The sequence below is a fragment of the Alosa pseudoharengus genome, unplaced genomic scaffold (genome assembly GCF_046254945.1).
Source record: "Alosa pseudoharengus isolate Yale_2024_CS ecotype anadromous, Long Island Sound unplaced genomic scaffold, YU_APseudo_1.1 YU_APseudo_1.1_scf_8, whole genome shotgun sequence".
Taxonomy (NCBI): domain Eukaryota; kingdom Metazoa; phylum Chordata; class Actinopteri; order Clupeiformes; family Clupeidae; genus Alosa; species Alosa pseudoharengus.
In genome coordinates, this window is record NW_027468870.1 from 1,681,074 (window position 1) to 1,703,286 (window position 22,213).

The window sequence follows — 22,213 nt, forward strand, 5'->3', positions numbered from 1 at the left end:
GAGGCCGAGTTCCGTGCCCCAGATCAAACCCACTCTTGCAGTTCCTCGGAACCGCAATTCTAGTTATTATATCTTCCTATAAGCCCACTTTTTGGCCGAACTACTGCTCCTAGACCGTTTGAGCTATCGACGCGGTTCGAACTCCAAAAATTCAGGCCCGAACCGGTGTAACTTGCTTGTTGATTTCGTGTCGCTGGCCCTTGTCGTTTTCGCGGTATTCCCGTTTTTCTGCGTTTTTTGGGCCCATTGAAATGAATGGCGGAATGTTCAGAATTCAAATTTCGATTGTGACATCACAGCTCTAATTGCTTAAGCTTGCACCTGGAAGCGTTCTAAGCCACCTGGCAGAGCTCTAATGGGCTGGGCTGGGCTGTCTGTGTATATGAAGGTGTGTGCATGTAACTTTTGACCCGTATGTCCGATTTTCATAAATGAGGTACCATTGGAATCCTTGGATGAGGCCGAGTTCCATGCCCCTGATCAAACCCACTCTTGCAGTTCCTCGGAACCGCAATTCTAGTTATTAATATTATTATTATTCCCGTCTCCCTTAAATTTTTTCTCCCTGTGCCTAGGCCCTTTGAGACAGAGACACCGTTCCAACTTTAAAACGTCCGGGCAGTACCGGTGTAACTTGCTCGAGAAGATGACGTCAAGTGGGCGTGTCGTTCGTCCGCCATATTGGATTGAATAGAAAGCGAAACTAAATTTTCACAGGTCACAAATTTGGTCCGAACGCCACGAAACTTGACGTACATCATCATTGGACCAAGCCTCACAAAAGTTACTAGAAGGATTTTTGATTTTCAAAAGCGTTTGCCCGTCACAGCCAAACGAAATCGGCGGCGAAGCTCCGAAACAGGAAGTCGTCCATATCACAGGAACACTGTCACATATCGATACTAAATTTTGTATATGAACTGGGGACTCCAGTGTGAGGGTGCATAAGCTAAAAAAAAAAAAGAAATATTCCAAAAGTTTCCATCATTTGGCAAACCACCCACAGGTATTGGGTAACTCTCCCCATTTACCTTTACACCATTCACCTTCTATCACAACGCCTTCCAAGTATGCTCAATCAATGCCTCTGGGTATCCACAATGTCTCCAGGCAACCTTGCCCAATCATGAAATCCTTGCTCTGCCATGGGATAGTATGGACAAAGATCCTTAATATACAAAGATAAAGCAGCACAGGCTTCTACAATGGAATGGAATTGTACACAGTTCCTGCCTCCTAAAAAGGCGTGGTCAGAATGCGCTGACGCTACCTCGTTGATGAAAACGTCAAATAGTTTTCATTTTCGCGCCTCTCTCTTGCTGTGACCAACTGGAGCTGGCCTGGGTGAATGAATTTGGTACATCGTCGTGGCAAGATGCGGTCTGATTTCCAGGTAAGTGGCAGTTTGAAATGTGGCAAGGTATTTGTGATTAGTCTGTGTCAGTGTAACGAGTTATCTATGTAGTAAAATGTCTGCGGAGTTTAGGTAATAACATTATTATTATCTCGTGTCGCCGTCATGAATGTTAGCTCATTGAGGAGTAACGTTAGTTGACGTTAGCTAACCATCTGATACCGATAGCAGAGCTAGCTGAGGCACTAGCTACCAGATTAATTTGGTAGTTAGGCTACAAAGATAATTTACGAACCTGATATTTGCTCTACCTAAATCGGCATCACTATAGCTTGTGGATCAGATCTACTGCAAGCGACATTGATTTAGCAGTTTTGAAATGTGTTTAGTTGCTAGTAAAAAATGAGTAGCTACCGTATGTACACAGTTGTTAGTGCACTGAATTTTATTATCAGCCTAGCGTAGCAGCTAGTGAAACATTTAGTTTTACGCCATATTCTCTGTCTGTCCTCGATGACGCGACGATTTTCTCTACTGATCTCTGCCCCGATCCTGCACATTCAGTTTGTCTCTGATGGCAAATGTGTAGTCAGGGTGGCGCTCAACGATTGTGTTGAATAACGTTACATCAGTTGTGAGTAGTTTTTCTCGGATGGTCTTGCACAGACCCTTATCAAGCAGCACTAAAATGAACGTCATGTTTGCTAATTCTCCCCAGTTGTTGGACGAGCAGAAGGACGCTATGGATGGTGAGGATGAACCCGCGATGACAGGGAGGAATGAACTTGAGCCTGTGTTATTCAGAGGATAAGTCAATGCTATGTACTGTGTTCTGTAACTGTCCGCTCTTGTGGCCATTCAAATGTATAGGGCAATTCCACGCAAAACTGTAACATCCATAACACCAACACAATGCCATGGTATTTAGTTGGCATTATGGATGTGACAGTTTTGCGTGGAATTGCCCTATACAAGTTACAGACTTTCAAAGTTAAACATATCAAATATAATTTCATATAGGCTACTAACAATCAGACCTGAAGACTTCATGAAACACTACCAAAATAAAGTTGAAACTAATTCTACAAGTGCCAAAGGAAAAGCCTTTTTGGCTGCATTGGCCAACATGTTTCGACCAACAGCCTGTCACTATGAAACTCTGTAACTAGATTTAAACTTCCCTCTGTATGGAAAAAAAGATCTATTATTCAACATTAGTTAACACACTGAGAATGATTGCTGCACTTTATGTATTGTTCTCTAGCAACCTGAAGGTCCAAGACTCAATCCACTGAAGGCTCTCCGTAAGATGGTGGATCTGATGTCTGCTTTGTGGTCCTATAGGACGACGCCATGGATTGGGGTCAGAGATGCGCCTGAGAAGTAAGTGTTTGTGTTTGTAATCAAGTGCTGTAATCACAATTTGACTGATGCTAAAACTGGAGTAGGGGATTTGAATGGACATTTATACCGTGAATTTAAGACATCAAAAAGCCTGTTCATGGCCTCAAAGAAGTCAGTCGTAGTATTTGCCTAACTTGGCAGCCTCTCCAGCTGTATCATAGTCTTCAGTCCTATTGTGTTATCACAGCATTTATAGTATGAAGGATCATATTAAGCAAAGCAAAGTGCAGGTGTAGTAACTTAATTTCAAGAACATAAGAACATAATTGTAATTCATGATGTTTTTTTTTTTTTACTTTGCGTGGTGTTGTCTCTGTTTTAGGTGCTGTAAATGCTGGCCATATGACTTCAACCTTCATCCAACCAAACGAAGAGATCCTGCTTTCCTACACTCCATTCAGGATGTTAGTTAATTCAAAGACAATAACAGTATTTAGTTTTGTAAATGCTTAACTACCACTCAATGCAGGACACATCTACTGGCAGTTGATGGAGGGGGTTTAGGGCAGTTGTGCTATTCTTTTCCTTGTGGGTAGACTGCAGAATGTGGCTATGTATGCAGGTGTTAAATTGTGGGATTTGTTGAAAATGTGAATTTCAAATAAAACCATACCATTCAAAGTTAGCCTCACACACTTTATACCCTCCTTTCCTCAGGTTTACTTGTTTGGATCGGATGGACAAGTCGGCACTCCTTATATTAACAAGCTACCTCTTTCTTCTACTAGTTCAATAATATGGTATCTGAAAGAGAAATGCCAGTGTTCATCATATTTTTAGCCTTATGTCAATGAAAAAATAAGTGGTGTATTTAGGCCTGTCACGATAACAAATTTTGCTGGACGATAAATTGTCTCAGAAATTATTGCGATAAGCGATAATATTGTCGTTCTGAGAATTTTCCTCGGGAAGAGGAAGACGGCCCACTTGTTGTGTTTTTTTTTCCCCAACTGGGAAAACTGCAGCGGATGATTGTGTTTTAGATGCATATGCATGTTTGTTGTGTTGCCGCTTTTAATTGCGACTGTTTTCCAACAAATGCGACACACCGACTCGCACGCGTTCAGTGGTTCACCACGGGCATTCGGTTTAAATCTGAAATGCTCCCACACTGCAGCTGTCGCGTTTGGCTTAGAAACAATTCCATCTTTTTTGTCTTTATTAGGCGTAGCCTACTGGAACTCGCAACTAGCTTTCTCTCTGCCTAGTGCCTACCGGTATACTTCTCACGCGGCTTTTTAGCTGCACTCTGTGGTAGGATACGCCAGTAGTCCCGCCTCCCCACACACCATGCGACTGACAAGTGACTGACATGAGGGTTCACTCATCGTTACTCTAAGGACCCGAGAGAGGGAGAGAGAGAGACGAGGAAAACAAACAAGCAAATGGCATTTATCGCGGCCAGAAAAATTATCGAGCTAATTTTAATTATCATGCGATTAATTGATTTATTGAATATCGCGACAGGCCTAGGTGTATTTCCATTGTAATTTGCGTGGGTAGTAGGCCTAAAGATATGGCCGTGTGGCGGCGCTGTGGGATACATCGATTGGCGCTACTTTATCAAACATCAGAGGTAAGGCTAATTGAGAAAGCAGACGTCTGGTTAGGTGTGCTAGTTAGCAACTTGTTAACCAGGGGCACGTTTCCCATAACCATAGTTGCTAACTAAGTTAGCTACTTTGTTGGTTACAATGCAAACTATGGTTTTGGGAAACGCACCCCTGGCTGTCCAGATTATTATGTGATATGACCTACTTGTTAAACAATAATATGCAATACTATAGTACAGTGGTTCTCAAATGGGGGTACGTGAGATTTTAAAATATACAAATAATTTGCAATAAATGTAGTCATGGATTACTATCCAAATGTTTGAATTTTGTATGTGTTTATTAGTTCCAAAGTTTAATAAATTAGACACTGATGGCACAGTGCTCTGTTTTAAATCTTTTTTTTCTCAACCAAAAATGCTTTGCGCTGGTTAGGGGGAAGGCTACTTGGCTGAAAAAATATTTCACAGGGGGGTACATCACTGAAAAAAGGTTGAGAAACCACTGCCCTAGTTTATGTGTATGGCCGTCTGCTATACAGCCTATTTGAACGCAATCCATTTTCGCGATTGAGTGATCAACATCGAAGTGGTAAGCAACGGTAACTTATTCCAGAGAACCTTCGGCTACTTAGTAGATCGCGTGCCAGTGGGTTACAGAAACAGACAGACAAGTGGCAAACAAAGTCGTTTTTCTCATTAACTGTTCATCTGAAAAACGCCATGTCGATGTCAGAATGTAAGGAACACATGTGAATTACAGAAAATGTATTAAAATGCCCAATCTCGAGCTGTATAATTAAGGGCTGGGGCATAATCCGAGAAAAAATGATTTCTTCCATAGGGCCACAGTGTAAAGAATCTCTCGCTAGTCTCCTAAAAAAGGCGTGGCGCTTGTGAACCCTACGTCATAGGGGAACAGGAAGAACCCTTCTGTGAATCGTCTCGCTTTATCAACCGTCTCTGGTATGGACTTACGAACTGAAATAGCAAGGAGAACGGTAGCTATATATAGCTTACATAATAGAGTTGTTTTCACATTGACTGTATTCAAATAAAATTTTTCATTATTGTTACATATCATGATGGGAGAGTATTATTAAAAATGTTACAAGTATGCAAATGCATATGTTTACGGGCATTTAGGTTTTACTGTGTTGTTTTGTTGTAAAGACATGCAAGGCATTCTGGGCCATGTAATAGACAAACAGTGGTCGGCAGCGTTAACTTGATTTCCATACGTATTAATATGAATAGGTGTTTCTGTAAACCTAGGGACAATAAACAGCTATCTCTGTTACAAAAACGAGCTGGTAATCGCTCATTGAAGAGGGAACTATGATAAAAAGAATTTTTTCCTCAAAGCATGGATTTGACGACAGTACAAGCAGAAAATACCTTGAAAAGACTCCGTTTATTTGATGTTGCCATAGCAACGCAGCCTTCAGAGCAAAGATTCTAGAAGAGCTTCAGGGAGACACGTTTTGAGTTCGTGGCCAAGTACCTAAAATATCGGTTTCCATGTGTATGTGCTGGATGGCGTGCTTCATTTATGAAAGTAAGTGTTTTATAGAGTTACAGACATAATGAGTCATGTTGTAGTGGTCAACATAAATGTGCCCCTTCTGTTATTAGAATGCTAAGCGGAGATTTAAAATCATTCATTTCTTGTGTGGCTAGAAGCTAGCTAGCTATGTCAGGGAGGATATGTTGCTGTAACGTTAACGTTATGAGATTTATGTTGCTTGATATGCTTGTACTCGTAACTTCGTCACTCGTAACTTTAGGACTCCTATTTTTTTTTTACTAAGAGTAATTCAGGAAGCATTTTAGCCCTAAGTAGCGCCTGGGTCTGTGACAGCTTAAGCGAGGACTCCTAATAAGACCGATTCACAAACAATGTTTTGTGGTGGCATTTCACGTCGCGATGTTTTGAAATGCGTCTAACAATCACGAGGGAACAATTTTGCATTGTAGGCATAATAACTAAGGGATGCAGTAACACCACCAACAACAACCAAAACTAGCCTACTCATTGTTTACATGTACATTAAATGTAACGTTTCATTGTGAATCAAATTAAAAGATTCTCCTCTTTGCAAACGTTGGCATAGGCATATGGTGACAGATTAATTTAATAATGCTGCTGTATGAATCACGGTAAGCACGAATGAAGTGGCCACTTCTTAATGGGACTCACTGTATGGAAGTAGGCTAAGTAAAATAGAGATGTTTAAAATAAGATAAAGTTAGGATATGCCCGCTTGACAACGGCAGAGATAACTGTGGCCTTTGGCCATAGCAACCATCCATTTAGAACGACTGGCCTTCATAGCAACCAAGGATCTTAGCTGTGATTCATGTAGCTACAGTATGCATGCAATGTGATGCAAAGTATAGAAAGGTGATGAAATATACAGAGACAGGTCAAGAAATATAGTGCAATGTAGAAAGTAGTATACAGTTGATTTACAGAAGGTGGTTTAGAGTAATATGAATTAAATATAAATATGTGCAGTGTATTAGCAGTTATCTCATACAATAAGTAGAATAATGCATGTAGATGTAGCAGTAACAGTATAATAGTAGAAATAATAATATAGATATAGGCAGTGTATTAACAGAATATAATAAAACAGAATAATTATGGATATTCAATTTGACAAAAATATAACAGAAATGTACATAACATACAGCTATGTGCAGTGTGGAAACAGTGTCATTGTAGTGCAGAAACAACAACTTAAGAGTAGTAAGAATAAGTCTATGTGCAGGATGAATAGTATGAAGATCAGTAGAATAACTATGTATAAATGTAATTACAGTAGGCCTATGTACATTTGTAAATAAATAGAAAACTATGGGTGAGAGGGATAAATTAATTTTATTTAATCGTAAAAGTAAATTGCATTCAATTAAATTGCAATTAAAAATCTTTCCAGTAGGCTTTAATGTCACGCAAAAAGTACAACCAAAGCTGAGCTTGATCAACTACAACGTCTAAAGAACCAGAACTTCAGTGTAGTTTTTTGCTGGGTCCCAGGCCATGTTGGTCTGAGGGGAAATGAGAAAGCGGACAGTGCTGCTAAGCAAGTCCTCAATGAAGAAGTCACAGATGTCAAATCCGTGCCCCAGACCTTAAACCTATACTGAACTCTTACATCACAGATAAGTGGCAATCTGAATGGGATTAATGTACCAACATCAAGCAAGGAATGGGAATTTTGGCAAGTTTTCATGATCCACTGGGTCGTTATGGGCCACACAAAATACGGTGTTGCTAAAATTACTCCTATTGTGGCTATTAGAGACATGCGTTTATGAGTATTCAGCTACATTCAATGAGTTAAGTAAAATACATTCACACACAAAAAAAACCCATCACTAATGTTGTGGACATTACTTTATTCTGAGATACATCAATAGGCTCTCAAAACAATCCCAAACAGACATAAGGTCTTTATAGAGCAAATCCATATAGATTATTTGTGAAATAAACCAGTAAAACAGAATTAGGGGATGGAATATATAACATTCACACTCATAGCTCATATTTCTAAAATAAATCAGTGAAAAAGTATCCTGACAAACAAGCAGCATTTTAATGCCTTACTCATATTTCATAATTTCAAATTTTTCTCTAGGTTACCTGATAGCCCAGTTTGAGAGGTGCAAGACGCGTGACATTATTTATTTTTGCAGCCAATCATTGCTGTTGTTTTATTTTATTGATTTGATTTTAGTCATAGAAGCTAAATTCGAAGGCAGGCCACAGGTAAAAGCCAACGAACCGCATTCAAGGCAATAGTTGAATAGAGCTTTTGAGGTATTGCCACTGCTCCAACACTGAAAGGCACTGTTAGAATGCTTGGATCAAGCCAGGTTCAGCATAGCGTATGTCACTGTCTGCTCACGTTGGTGACCGGACCAGGGCAAGCACACTTTCGCAGTTCCCGCCGGAAATGCAGTCTAGTTATTATTATTCCCGTCTCCCTTAATTTTTTTCTCCCTGTGCCTAGGCCCTTTGAGACAGAGACACCGTTCCAACTTTAAAACGTCCGGGCAGTACCGGTGTAACTTGCTCGAGAAGATGACGTCAAGTGGGCGTGTCGTTCGTCCGCCATATTGGATTGAATAGAAAGCGAAACTAAATTTTCACAGGTCACAAATTTGGTCCGAACGCCACGAAACTTGACGTACATCATCATTGGACCAAGCCTCACAAAAGTTACTAGAAGGATTTTTGATTTTCGAAAGCATTTGCCCGTCACAGCCAAACGAAATCGGCGGCGAAGCTCCGAAACAGGAAGTCGTCCATATCACAGGAACACTGTCACATATCGATACCAAATTTTGTATATGAACTGGGGACTCCAGTGTGAGGGTGCATAAGCTAAAAAAAAAAAAAAATATTCCAAGTTTCCATCATTTGGCACACCACCCACAGGTATTTGGTAACTCTCCCCATTCACCTTTACACCACTCACCTTCTATCACAACGCCTTCCAAGTATGCTCAATCAATGCCTCTGGGTATCCACAATGTCTCCAGGCAACCTTGCCCAATCATGAAATCCTTGCTCTGCCATGGGATAGTATGGACTTACGAACTGAAATAGCAAGGAGATCGGTAGCTATATATAGCTTACATAATAGAGTTGTTTTCACATTGACGGTATTCAAATAAAATTTTTCATTATTGTTACATATCATGATGGGAGAGTATTATTAAAAATGTTACAAGTATGCAAATGCATATGTTTACGGGCATTTAGGTTTTACTGTGTTGTTTTGTTGTAAAGACATGCAAGGCATTCTGGGCCATGTAGATGCTAATAGACAAACAGTGGTCGGCAGCGTTAACTTGATTTCCATACGTATTAATATGAATAGGTGTTTCTGTAAACCTAGGGACAATAAACAGCTATCTCTGTTACAAAAACGAGCTGGTAATCGCTCATTGAAGAGGGAACTATGATAAAAAGATTTTTTTCCTCAAAGCATGGATTTGACGACAGTACAAGCAGGAAATACCTTGAAAAGACTCTCCGTTTATTTGATGTTGCCATAGCAACGCAGCCTTCAGAGCAAAGATTCTAGAAGAGCTTCAGGGAGACACGTTTTGAGTTCGTGGCTATTGGCCAAGTACCTAAAATATCGTTTTCCATGTGTATGTGCTGGATGGCGTGCTTCATTTATGAAAGTAAGTGTTTTATAGAGTTACAGACATAATGAGTCATGTTGTAGTGGTCAACATAAATGTGCCCCTTCTGTTATTAAAATGCTAAGCGGAGATTTAAAATCATTCATTTCTTGTGTGGCTAGAAGCTAGCTAGCTATGTCAGGGAGGAGATGTTGCTGTAACGTTAACGTTATGAGATTTATGTTGCTTGATATGCTTGTACTCGTAACTTCGTCACTCGTAACTTTAGGACTCCTATTTTTTTTTACTAAGAGTAATTCAGGAAGCATTTTAGCCCTAAGTAGCGCCTGAGTCTGTGACGGCTTAAGCGAGGACTCCTAATAAGACCGATTCACAAACAATGTTTTGTGGTGACATTTCACGTCGCGATGTTTTGAAATGCGTCTAACAACCACGAGGGAACAATTTTGCATTGTAGGCATAATAACTAAGGGATGCAGTAACACCACCAACAACAACCAAAACTAGCCTACTCATTGTTTACATGTACATTAAATGTAACGTTTCATTGTGAATCAAATTAAAAGATTCTCCTCTTTGCAAACGTTGGCATAGGCATATGGTGACAGATTAATTTAATAATGCTGCTGTATGAATCACGGTAAGCACGAATGAAGTGGCCACTTCTTAATGGGACTCACTGTATGGAAGTAGGCTAAGTAAAATAGAGATGTTTAAAATAAGATAAAGTTAGGATATGCCCGCTTGACAACGGCAGAGATAACTGTGGCCTTTGGCCATAGCAACCATCCATTTAGAACGACTGGCCTTCATAGCAACCAAGGATCTTAGCTGTGATTCATGTAGCTACAGTATGCATGCAATGTGATGCAAAGTATAGAAAGGTGATGAAATATACAGAGACAGGTCAAGAAATATAGTGCAATGTAGACAGTAGTATACAGTTGATTTACAGAAGGTGGTTTAGAGTAATATGAATTAAATATAAATATGTGCAGTGTATTAGCAGTTATCTCATACAATAAGTAGAATAATGTATGTAGATGTAGCAGTAACATTATAATAATAGAAATAATAATATAGATATATGCAGTGTATTAACAGAATACAATAAAACAGAATAAATATGGATATTCAATATGACAAATATATAACAGATATGTAGCCTACATAACATACAGCTATGTGCAGTGTGGAAACAGTGTCATTGTAGTGCAGAAACAACATTATAAGAGTAGTAAGAATAAGTCTATGTGCAGGATGAATAGTATAAAGATCAGTAGAATAACTATGTATAAATGTAATTACAGTAGGTCTATGTACATTTGTAAATAAATAGAAAACTACGGGTGAGAGGGATAAATTAATTTTATTTAATCGTAAAAGTAAATTGCATTCAATTATATTGCAATTAAAAATCTTTCCAGTAGGCTTTAATGTCACGCAAAAAGTACAACCAAAGCTGAGCTTGATCACCTAGAACGTCTAAAGAACCAGAACTTGATTGTTGTTTTTTGCTGGGTCCCAGGCCATGTTGGTCTGAGGGGAAATGAGAAAGCGGACAGTGCTGCTAAGCAAGCCCTCAATGAAGAAGTCACAGAATGTCAAATCCCTGCCCCAGACCTTAAACTTATACTGAACTCTTACATCTCAGATAAGTGGCAATCTGAATGGGATTAATGTACCAACAACAAGCAAGGAATGTGAATTTTGGCACATTTTCATGATCCACTGGGTCGTTATGGGCCACACAAAATATGGTGTTGCTAAAATTACTCCTATTGTGGCTATTAGAGACATGCGTTCATGAGTATCCAGCTACATTCAATGAGTTAAATACATTCACACACACACAAAAAACATCACTAATGTTGTGGACATTCCTTTATTCTGAGATACATCAATAGGCTCTCAAAACAATCCCAAACAGATATAAGGTCTTTATAGAGCAAATCCATATAGATTATTTGTCAAATAAACCAGTAAAACAGAATTAGGGGATGGAATATATAACATTCACACTCATAGCTCATATTTTTAAAACAAATCAGTGAAAAGTATCCTGACAAACAAGCAGCATTTTAATGCCTTAGTCATATTTTATAATTTCAAATTTTTCTCTAGGTTACCTGATAGCCCAGTTTGAGAGGTGCAAGACGCGTGACATTATTTATTTTTGCAGCCAATCACTGCTGTTGTTTTATTTGATTGATTTGATTTTAGTCATAGAAGCTAAATTCGAAGGCAGGCCACAGGTAAAAGCCAACGAACCGCATTCACCCCGCAAGGCAATAGTTGAATAGAGCTTTTGAGGTATTGCCACTGCTCCAACACTGAAAGGCACTGTTAGAATGCTTGGATCAAGCCAGGTTCAGCATAGCGTATGTCACTGTCTGCTCACGTTGGTGACCGGACCAGGGCAAGCACACTTTCGCAGTTCCCGCCGGAAATGCAGTCTAGTTATAATTAAGAATTGTTGTAATGTAATGTCCCATTTTTCTTTGGTTAAAAACATGATGGGTGATAATAAGACCATGGCCGCGGAGGGGCCCTCAACTTCTCATTTAAATGGTGGTTAACAGGTTTATTAATGTGATATCATGGAACATAAATGGATGTGGTAATCCAGTTAAAAGGAGGAAGATACTGACATATTTGAAATCCAACCACACAGATATAGCATTTATCCAAGAGTCCCACATAATGGAAAATGAGGAAGCAGTGAAATTTCAAAGGGATTGGGTGGGAAGAGTTGTTCACAGCTCCTATTCAAGCAAACGAAATGGTGTGATGATTCTTATTCATAAAAACCTAAGTTTTGTCATGCTGAAGGAAAGAAAGGATAAAGAGGGCAGAATAATTTGTGTTGAAGCCTTAATTAATGGCATTAGGATGATATTATGTAATATATATGCTCCTAATAAGGGAGATCCTGATTTTTTCCATGAAATAAATACACTGGTGGGAGATATGGAAGGTCAGGTTATCTTGGCAGGAGATTTTAATCAGGTGATGGATGGGGTGATTGATAAGAGCAAGCCTAGTGGCAAAAACATACCAAGGGATAGGGCTTCAATACATATGTTAACAGAGGACTTGAACCTGGTGGACGTCTGGAGGTTAGTGAACCCGCGGGAGAGGGAATATACATTCTACTCTCACTGTCATAAGTCACATTCAAGAATTGACTTCTACCTAATATCAAATACCCTAATAGAATCAGTGGTGGATTGTAAGATAGGGGCCATTGCCCTCAGTGATCACGCGCCAGTAGAGTTACATATAGACTTACAGACAGACAGAGATAGAAAAGGCAGGTGGAGACTAAATACTAGATTATTACATGATGAAGTGTTCAGCAGAACATTATCAGAGGATCTTAAATCATTCTTTGAAATTAATATTGGATCTACATCAAAAATTGCCTCTGTTTGGGAGGCATCAAAAGCTTACATAAGAGGGAAAATTATAGCCCAGTCTTCAAAAATTAAAAAAGAAAATGCAATGAAAGTAGCAAAATTGGAAAACGAAATATGTAACCTAGAAAAGGAATTGGCAATTTGCAACACTGAGAAGCGATACCAAACCATCTGTAATCTTAAATATCAATTACACGAAATATATAACAAAAAAGCTGAATATGCCTTATTTAGACTGAAATCTACATTTTATGAAGGAGGGGAAAAGAGTGGAAGGTTATTAGCTAGGCAATTAAAACATCAGGACATATCTAATAATATACCAATGATTAAGAGAGGGAATGGAGTTGTAACATCCTCAAAAGAAATCAATAAGATATTTGAAAACTTTTACCAAGATTTATATACGTCTGATTGTACATCTACCACAGAAGAAGTAGAGACATTTTTCTCTGGCCTTCAGCTGCCAACTGTCTCTGATGAGCAAAGAACAATGCTGGATGCCCCTTTAACAGAGGAAGAGATAAAAAAAACTATTCTGTCCATGAAAAATGGGAGATTACCTGGGTTGGATGGCTTCCCGGTGGAATATTATAAAAAATACATTGACATTCTGACTCCTGTCTTACATAAGGTATACCTGGAGGCATTCAAAACAGGTTCTTTACCCAATACATTTAATGACGCCTTAATCACCCTTCTTCCAAAAAAAGATAGAGATACATTACAACCAGCCAACTTTAGACCTGTGAGTCTGCTTGGGGTTGACTTAAAGATATTAATAAAGACTCTAGCATCACGATTGGAGAGGGTTTTACCAGATATCATAAATGGTGATCAAGTAGGTTTCATCAAACATAGGTCGTCAGTGGATAATATGCGAAGACTTATGCATCTTATACATATGAACCGCACTAATCCTATACCGGTTGCGGCCTTCTCGCTAGATGCAGAGAAGGCCTTTGACCGGGTTGAATGGGGTTTTCTTATGACCGCTCTTTCTAAATTTGAGTTTGGGCCTGGTTTTTGCCAATGGGTTGAAGTGCTTTACTCTAACCCAAGAGCGGCTGTCCTTACAAATGGGGTGATATCTAACTTTTTTGGACTCTCAAGGGGAATGAGACAGGGTTGCTCTATCTCACCCCTTCTATTCACTATAGCTTTAGAACCACTGGCTCAAGCCATTAGAGCAGAGGGGAGAATCAAAGGTGTACATGCAGGTGGCAAAGAGCACAAGTTATTAATGTATGCAGACGATATCTTGGCAGTAATAACAGACCCTGCGGCCTCATTGCCAGTGTTACTTGAATGCATTAACTCCTATTCCAATTTGTCTGGATATAAAATAAACTGGCATAAATCAGAAGGTATGCCAATCTCAAATACATGCCACTCAAATTATGTCACTCTCTTTAATTTCAAATGGATGCCTATAGGCATGAAATACCTTGGGATTCAACTGACTTCAAACTTGGAAGACATAATGCTCCTGAATATAGAACCACTTTTAAAGAAAATAAAAACAAATTTGGAAAAATGGAGGAAACTAAAACTAACTTTATGGGGAAAGGTGAATGTGATAAAAATGGTTGTTGCTCCACAATTCAATTATGTTTCCATGATGTTACCTGTAGATATACCACCATCAGTGTTTAAGACTTTTGATAATATGGTTAAAACTTTTCTTTGGGGTGAGAAGAGGCCAAGAATTAATATCAAGAAAATGTGGTCATCTAGAGACATAGGGGGTTTGGGCCTACCCAACGTCAGGTTATATAACCTGGCATTTGAAATGGCCAGGCTGACAGAACACTGGAGAGAAGCCAGGACTGCAATAAGTTACATAAAAGTGGAACAAGAGCTGGTTGCACCATTTAAGTTTGTGGACATTCTTTCTCAAAGGCCAAGGACTGACGGGACTAATTATTTATCAAATCCAGTGCTTGCTCATTCCCAAAATGTCTGGAGAGAAGTCCACAGGATATTTAAACTGTCACACCTAAGACAATCCTATGCCTCTCTGTGGCACAACCCGGAAATACGGATTGGGAAAAAGATTATTTACTGGGATCAATGGGTTAAAAAAGGGATTCACCATATAAAGGACCTGTATTTGGATGGACATTTCATGTCTTTCTCTGAGTTACTGCAGAAATTTAACTTGGAACATAAAGGGAATCATTGGAAATATTTACAGATCAGAGACTGTATCATTAAGGGGAAATTCAATCTGGGACAAAACCCAGTGATGGACTTTCTGGATTTACCATGTATGGTACATAGGGCATCAGGGTTCTACAAACTCTTTGTTGGACAGTCAAGAGATCTGTGCAACAATTTGAAATTTATTTGGGAAAAAGATCTGCAGTGTGAATTTAGTGAAGAGGAATGGTTAGGAGTTCTGTCAAATACAGGAAAATACATACGGGAGGCCAGGTGAAAGTTTATTCAATATAAATTAATACACAGGTTTTATTTTACACCTTCTAAATTACACAGAATGGGCATTCTGGCCAATAATTTATGTTGGAAATGTCACACAGAGACAGGAACATTTTTGCATGCACTCTGGGAATGCAAGTTGATACATCCATTCTGGGAAAAAGTCCTAGAACATATAGGAAAGGGGTTGGTATGACGATACCAACATCTCCAAGGTTGTGCCTGTTAGGAGACAATACAGAGCTCCCGAATGTGTCAAAGTATGACCTTGCAGTAATAAAAGTGGGAGTTATAACAGCTGCCAGAGCGATTCTCAGATTATGGAAAAGTACCTCCCCTCCAGAATTTCAACAATGGTTGCTACTTATGTCAGAGATAGTATCTTATGAGGACATGCTGGCAAGAGTCAATAATGAAAACGAGAACTTTGGGAAGTCATGGGATCGCTTTTTTACCTATGGTATTGTTGATATGCTATAAGGGGAGGAGGTGCTGCTGTGGCTGCTAAAATTATAACTTTTCTGCATATGTATACATCTTCTCTTTTTGTTTTTTTTTGTCTTTTTATTATTTGCTTTAATATCTGACTCAAAAGGGGACACATCATACACTATCAGTGCTGTCTGTTATATGTTATATGTTTTATGTTTATATTATTGTATATGATTTTATGTTATTGTATGATTCATACATGAAAACCAAATAAAAAGTTGAATTACAAAAAAAAAAGACATTTGATGTCTTCCCCATAACATGCAGTAGTTGTAAACATGTTAGCCTGCACACGCAATAGTTGTAAACATGTTAGCCTGCACACGCAGTAGTTGTAAACATGTTAGCCTGCACACGCAGTAGTTGTAAACATGTTAGCCTGCACATGCAGTAGTTTCAGTAGTTGTAAACATGTTAGCCTGCACACGCAATAGTTGTTAACATGTTAGCCTGCACATGCAGTAGTTGTAAACATGTTAGCCTGCACACGCAATAGTTGTAAACATGTTAGCCTGCACATGCAGTAGTTGTAAACATGTTAGCCTGCACATGCCGGTGTTGAAGTGTTTCGATTCCCAGCGCCAGTAGGCATTTTAACAGCAACTAGCAAAGGCCTCCTGTCAGAGCAGCTTACTTAACAGAGATAACAGAGATGGTTCCGTAGCCTCTTTGACAGCTCAGGGATATCAGAGCTATGTTTGTAACTTACAATTTTCTGTTTTTGCAAGCAAACTTTTAGCCTGATCTTAAAAATTTTTGGGATGCTATATGATGCACACCGTGAAACACATTTTTTTTTTCACATTACAATTTTGCTGATAACATTTAAAATAGATGCCAGTTAGCGCATTAGCGAGGTTATTGTGTAAAGTATACTGTTGATGTTGTTTCATAGCCTTTTGCTTGCGTGTAGTTACTGCTAGATTTTGTGTCCAGTGGTGTTGGTGTGTTTGTGTTGGTGTGTGTCCCGTGGTGTTGGTGTGTCCAGTGTGTTTGGGGTGTGTTGGTGTGTGTCCAGTGGTGTTGGTGTGTGTCCAGTGGTGTTGGTGTGTTTGAGTGGGAATGAAATTTCATGGTGGCTCTTTAAGGTGTTGTGGATTTTTGCTCTCTCTCTGTCTCACTCCCCCCAACACAACCACCATGTTTAACACCAGACCCCAGTAGTGAACACAGACCAGCCCTCTCCCTCTCCTCTCCTCTATCTATCTATCTATCTATCTCCTCTCACGGTTAGGGTTGGGGTTAGGGTTGGAGTTAGGTTGGGGTGGGGTTAGGTTGGGGTTAGGGTTGCAGGCATGCTGTCCCCTCTAAGCCTCTTCGTTCAGTTCAACTCGGGCTGCTTCCCAGGGACCGCTCCTCTGCTGGCCAGCTGATGGTCTGTCTGTCTGTCTCTGGACGAGCCCCCTCCTGCTTGTTCATTTGTACTGGATGAGAAGCCTGCGGGCAGAGGCGGTCTTAACATAGAGCAAGGGCGTAGGTTTGGTCTCAGCTTTGGTGGGGACATCCAATCCCCCCCCCCCCCGGCTGAAAAGTTAACTTTTACTGACAAGAGTCAGACTGTCAATAGACAATAGCCTCTTTCATTATTTATAGTACTCTAAAGTTAAACTAGCATCTCCGACTGGAGAGAAATATGTGCAGACGAAAACAACTGTTTAAACGTAAATAAATGTTTGACCACTAGATGCCAATTTTGTTTCTCAGATAACAGAAGCTAAGCATATCTTAAAGGGACACCAGGCAATGTTTTCGTGTTAATGAATCATCTTCGTAAGTCGGTATATGGTTAAATTACTCATTACGGGGCGAATGAAGGCTCTCTCGCCCGCCCCTACTGCCTGTAGGAAGAATATCCCACTTGCAAGTTCGGTGTATCCTACCCGCCGACCGAAGCAGGATCAGTTTACAGCACAGAGGCAGGCTAACGAAACACTAGAGATTGTTGCAAACATGTGTATAATGGCAGAGCCGGCGAAGAAGCAGCGAAAACCCTTGACGGAAGACGGAAAAAATAAAAGAGCTTCAGACCGAGCGAGGGGGAGTTTCGTAGAGAAAAAGCATCAGGCTTGCCTGGTGTCCCTTTAAATTTGCCCAGATTATATAGTCATATATATCATTTAGTCATATAGTTATATAGTATTTTATTTATGTTACTGAGTATGGAAATGCACCATAATTTAGGATTGAATATATCTATGAATTTATGCGACTCTAAATTATATTTGTATTTGCTTAACTGTAATTGGAATTCTTTTGCTGTAAGATACCAGTGCCTTAATAGCGATTTCCTTTGTTATTTCAGACTGTTGGCAATACAGAATATCACAATACAGAAGTGAATCTACTCCATCTCATTATATTGTACAGCAATGCTGCTGACAATTGACAATTTGACATAGGCTAATAATTAGAACCTCACCTGAAGCCCTGATGCTGTTTCCTCAACCTGCCATCCATCTGTAGTGGTTTGATGCTGTCTTTCCTGCATACAAAGTGGTTCATTCATTTTGTAGCCTATCCTTTGGCTAGCGAGTTTAACCCTCCTACCATATTGTATATAGTGTTATTTGGATATTATTAATCAAATAATGATTCATTATATTTGAATAACCAACAGTGTTAACTTACTCACATTGCCAACACGTTTTGTGTCATAACAATGCAATGACAGTCCTTCAAACGAATTTGGGTCTCCCTTTTATTTCTCTGCATTGTGTAGGCTACACTCAGAAATACATAACATAAACAGAATAGAAACGAAAAATGTCCAGATCCAATGTTTACTATGACTTCCAAGATTCTAACTTAAGGTAGGCTAATTAACATTCAGTGACTTGGTAATAGCATCTATTGTGATAGCGCGACTTCTATGTGATTGCGCGACTTCTATGTGACCGTGCTGCACACCCCTAATCAATACTCCTGACCTTGGTTGAAAGATTACAGAAGCTAGGTTTATTTTAACAATATCCTGGGTAACATATGCTATCACCAGTTAATACTATTTTTCCACATAATAGAATCTGCATAATTTGAAAGCCTGGTCACTACCACTGCTAGCTTGTGTGGCTAGTTATTTTGCTTACTTACACTCTGCTTTATGAAAAAGCTTCGTATGCCCCCTTTCTTCTTCTTGGGTGGCATAGCTGATCTACACACCACAAAAAGGGGTTTGTATGTATGCTGAAGGGAAAAGGGAATATCAAAATGTTTCACTCTGGCCTTTTATGGGGTAGGCCTATGTATTGACAGACAGCCCTGGTAACTTACCGTTGTCGTTGACACACCCGCTCGCTTGACTACCAGTGCAAGAATAAAGCAATGTGTGTGCAGCATGCGTTTCAGATAATAGAGTTTAGATTCTCTGCCCGAGCCCGAGCCCGAGCCCGAACTTGACCCGATATTTCCAGCCACTATCCTCGGGCCGGGCCGGGCCGGGTCCTTGATCAAGCTTGCTTTTTTTTTCTTTTCTAATCATTAGCCTACTTAGGTGGGGAGCTAAAGCTATGCCATAGTCAGACTCAGAAATATTTTATATTTATCAAAGTAGGCCTAAGTAACAAGTGTATACAAAGTTATACAAGTTAGGCTCCGTTACAAAATGTCAATTGTAATGTCATCTGCGCAACACGTGTCATGCGCAGCTTCTCCACTCGCACACATCACACCGGGCCTGCTGTGCTGTATTGTGTAGCTTAAGTGCAACGTGAAGCTTGAAGATGTAAAGAAAAAAAATGAAAACAGGAGAAATAACTTCGAGGAAGTTTGGAGAAAAGTCGGAGTTATACATTTGTCAGGTATGCTTTGTTGCGTGCATTAAGTGCGCACGATGTTCACATATATGACAAAAATACTTTAAGATGAACATGAAGTAGGCTTGCCATGGCAGAAATAATGATAGCCAGCCTTCAATGTCCTCTTTTGTCCTCTCAATGTCCTCTAAACGGATTTCTGTAGCTCAAACAGCTCGGAATTGTAGTTGAGAACGTCAGTTATAATGGTCCACGTATTTAAAAAATGTCGGGTTTAAATCGGGCTCGGGCTCATAATTACAGTTAACGCGTCGGGCCGGGTCGGGCTCGGGCACAATGTGCACGGGCTCGGGTAGGGTCGGGCTTGATTTTTTGGGCCCGATCTAAGCTCTATCAGATAACCCTTCCCCCTGCCCCTCGGTTTTTCAGCCAATCAAATGACGACGTTTCTTGTACTGTCGTGCTGGCTGTCGGAATGATCAGCAGCACAAATGAGTTCGCTAAAATATTGGTGGGGACAATTTTGTCATCTTAAAATATTGGTTAGGACTAGTCATGAGCGTCCCACCCTAAATCTACGCCCATGACATAGAGGCATAGGTAGGTGGCTGCTTGGGGCCCCCTACCAGTAGTCTTAGTAGGGGGGCCCCCAACCAACCTAAAAATACAAAAATAAAAACCCCTTATCATCATGAACGCTTCTAAAGTATGGTAAATTGTAATAATATTCTTAAGAAATACTTAAAACATTGACGTAGTAGTTAAAATGTCCAGTTCATGGTTATGTCCCTACACATACACCCCCTACTTCCACAATGAAATGGACTAGTCTGTAACGTGCGTTGCGCGAAAGATAAACACAAAGGATAAACAAAAAGGATCTTTTACTGTCTATGAGGACGACTGGGAAAGTGTTAACAATTTAGCGATTCTGTCGCTAGATTAAGTTTTGGCCATCCCTAGCGAGAGAAATGGCATCTAGCGACTAGCGACAAATTTGCTTATTTCTTGCAACGATGGCAAACTCTGTTTCGTTGTTGAAACGTCAGAAAATCTCCCCTCTCATGCCTGTTTCGTTAGTGAATTAGGCCTACATCGCGAATTCGCCCAAAGCGTTAGCCTACCCCACGATAATAAAAGTTACGACTGGCTTATGTGGTATCAGCCCATGTTATTACACGGAATTAGATCGATCTTCTATAAATCTAACAGCTCAGAAAACTTCACTGGAAGGTTCAGCAAAAACAAGACGAGAGCGATGACATGATGACAAGGGCATGCTTGCCAGCATCGTTCAACATGCACATTGAACAAAGGAAAGTAGGCTACAACTTCATTCACAAAGTAGATAGTTCAAAATCGAAGTAAAAAAAAGTAGAAAAACCTAGGCCTATAACATTTGTTTAGGCTATGTAACATGTTGTCAATGCAGGACAGACTGTCGGCTGGAGTAGCCTAAAAAAAAAAAACAATTCTGTCGGTCTGTCCGAGTGACATTTAAGCCTAAATATATCCAAAATATAGCCATTGTCTACAATTGTGTAGGCTACCCTATGGTGAAATTATAATCAAATGTCATGCAGTGCAAAGCAGATGCAACAGTTGGGAATAGGTTGGAAATTACTGCATTTCAGCCACCTGATGCTCGTTCTGGTGTATATGAGAAGATAGTACAGAAATGTAAAGTGTAGGCCTACCAATTAATATAAGTATTAAAACAATTATTTCAAGAAGTTGCCTATAATATGAGTAGGAGAAAACAGGCGTAAAGGGGAATTAAAGGGCCGTCACCAGGGTTTTTTAGGTGGTGGTGGGGGGGGGGAGTCGAGTTCTCTGTTGGGCTGTTGTGACTATTAGTTTGTGTAGTGCTACACTTTGTGTGTTCTCTGTTTTCCATCTTCATTTTGGAGTAAAGAAGTGTGTGCAGGGTTTAAAGGGGAAGGGTTTTTTCTCCTCTCCAACCTTTACTTTCCCGTAGATTAGCTTTACCTGCCTATCCACCATTCAGTCGGTAGGCTACATTTTTTTCGTTCTCTTTTAAAGATCGGATGGGGGGGGCCATACATACCTTCGCCTTGGGCCCCCAATTTGCTAAATCCGCCACTGCCCGCGGGAGACCCGACGATGATGCGCTCAGGGGTGCGTTTCCCGTACAACTACGGAGGTTAGCTTTTTACTAACGTGGTACGATGCATCGTTCAACTAACTAACATGTAAGTTACGACTGTTCCCCAAAGCCGCCGTACTTACATAGTACTTTGTTAGTTTGAACCATGTTGGTTTCAACCAACATAGTTCAGACTACAATGGTTGCAGATGTGTTCGGAGAATGTCGGGCTCTGTCGGTTAGAGCCGAACGCATGAAGTCACGCAAAATGAATGAAATTTGACATTGCATGACGTTTCCTGGGCCCAGCAGTTATAATATCATTAATCATAATAATAATAATAATAATAATAATAATAATGATAATACTTATTACAACAATAGGCAGTAATTTCAATAGGCCCTAGGCTATGTATGCTTTAAAAAAATATATATATATTAGGCTATTAAAAATAATAGGCATAATAATGATAATTTTAATAATAACGTCACAGTCTATTGAACGTAGCCTACTAATGAGCCTAATCA

The 22,213-nt window shown here is 39.8% G+C and overlaps 1 long non-coding RNA gene across 1 annotated transcript; it reads left to right on the forward strand.

Annotated features, from left to right (window-relative positions):
- Positions 1-1,349: 1,349 nt before the first annotated feature.
- Positions 1,350-5,066, forward strand: LOC143111603 (uncharacterized). Its single transcript, XR_012984557.1, has 5 exons — positions 1,350-1,393; positions 2,073-2,103; positions 2,619-2,737; positions 3,081-3,563; positions 4,232-5,066. It is a non-coding gene; the product is annotated as an uncharacterized LOC143111603 (long non-coding RNA).
- Positions 5,067-22,213: the final 17,147 nt, after the last annotated feature.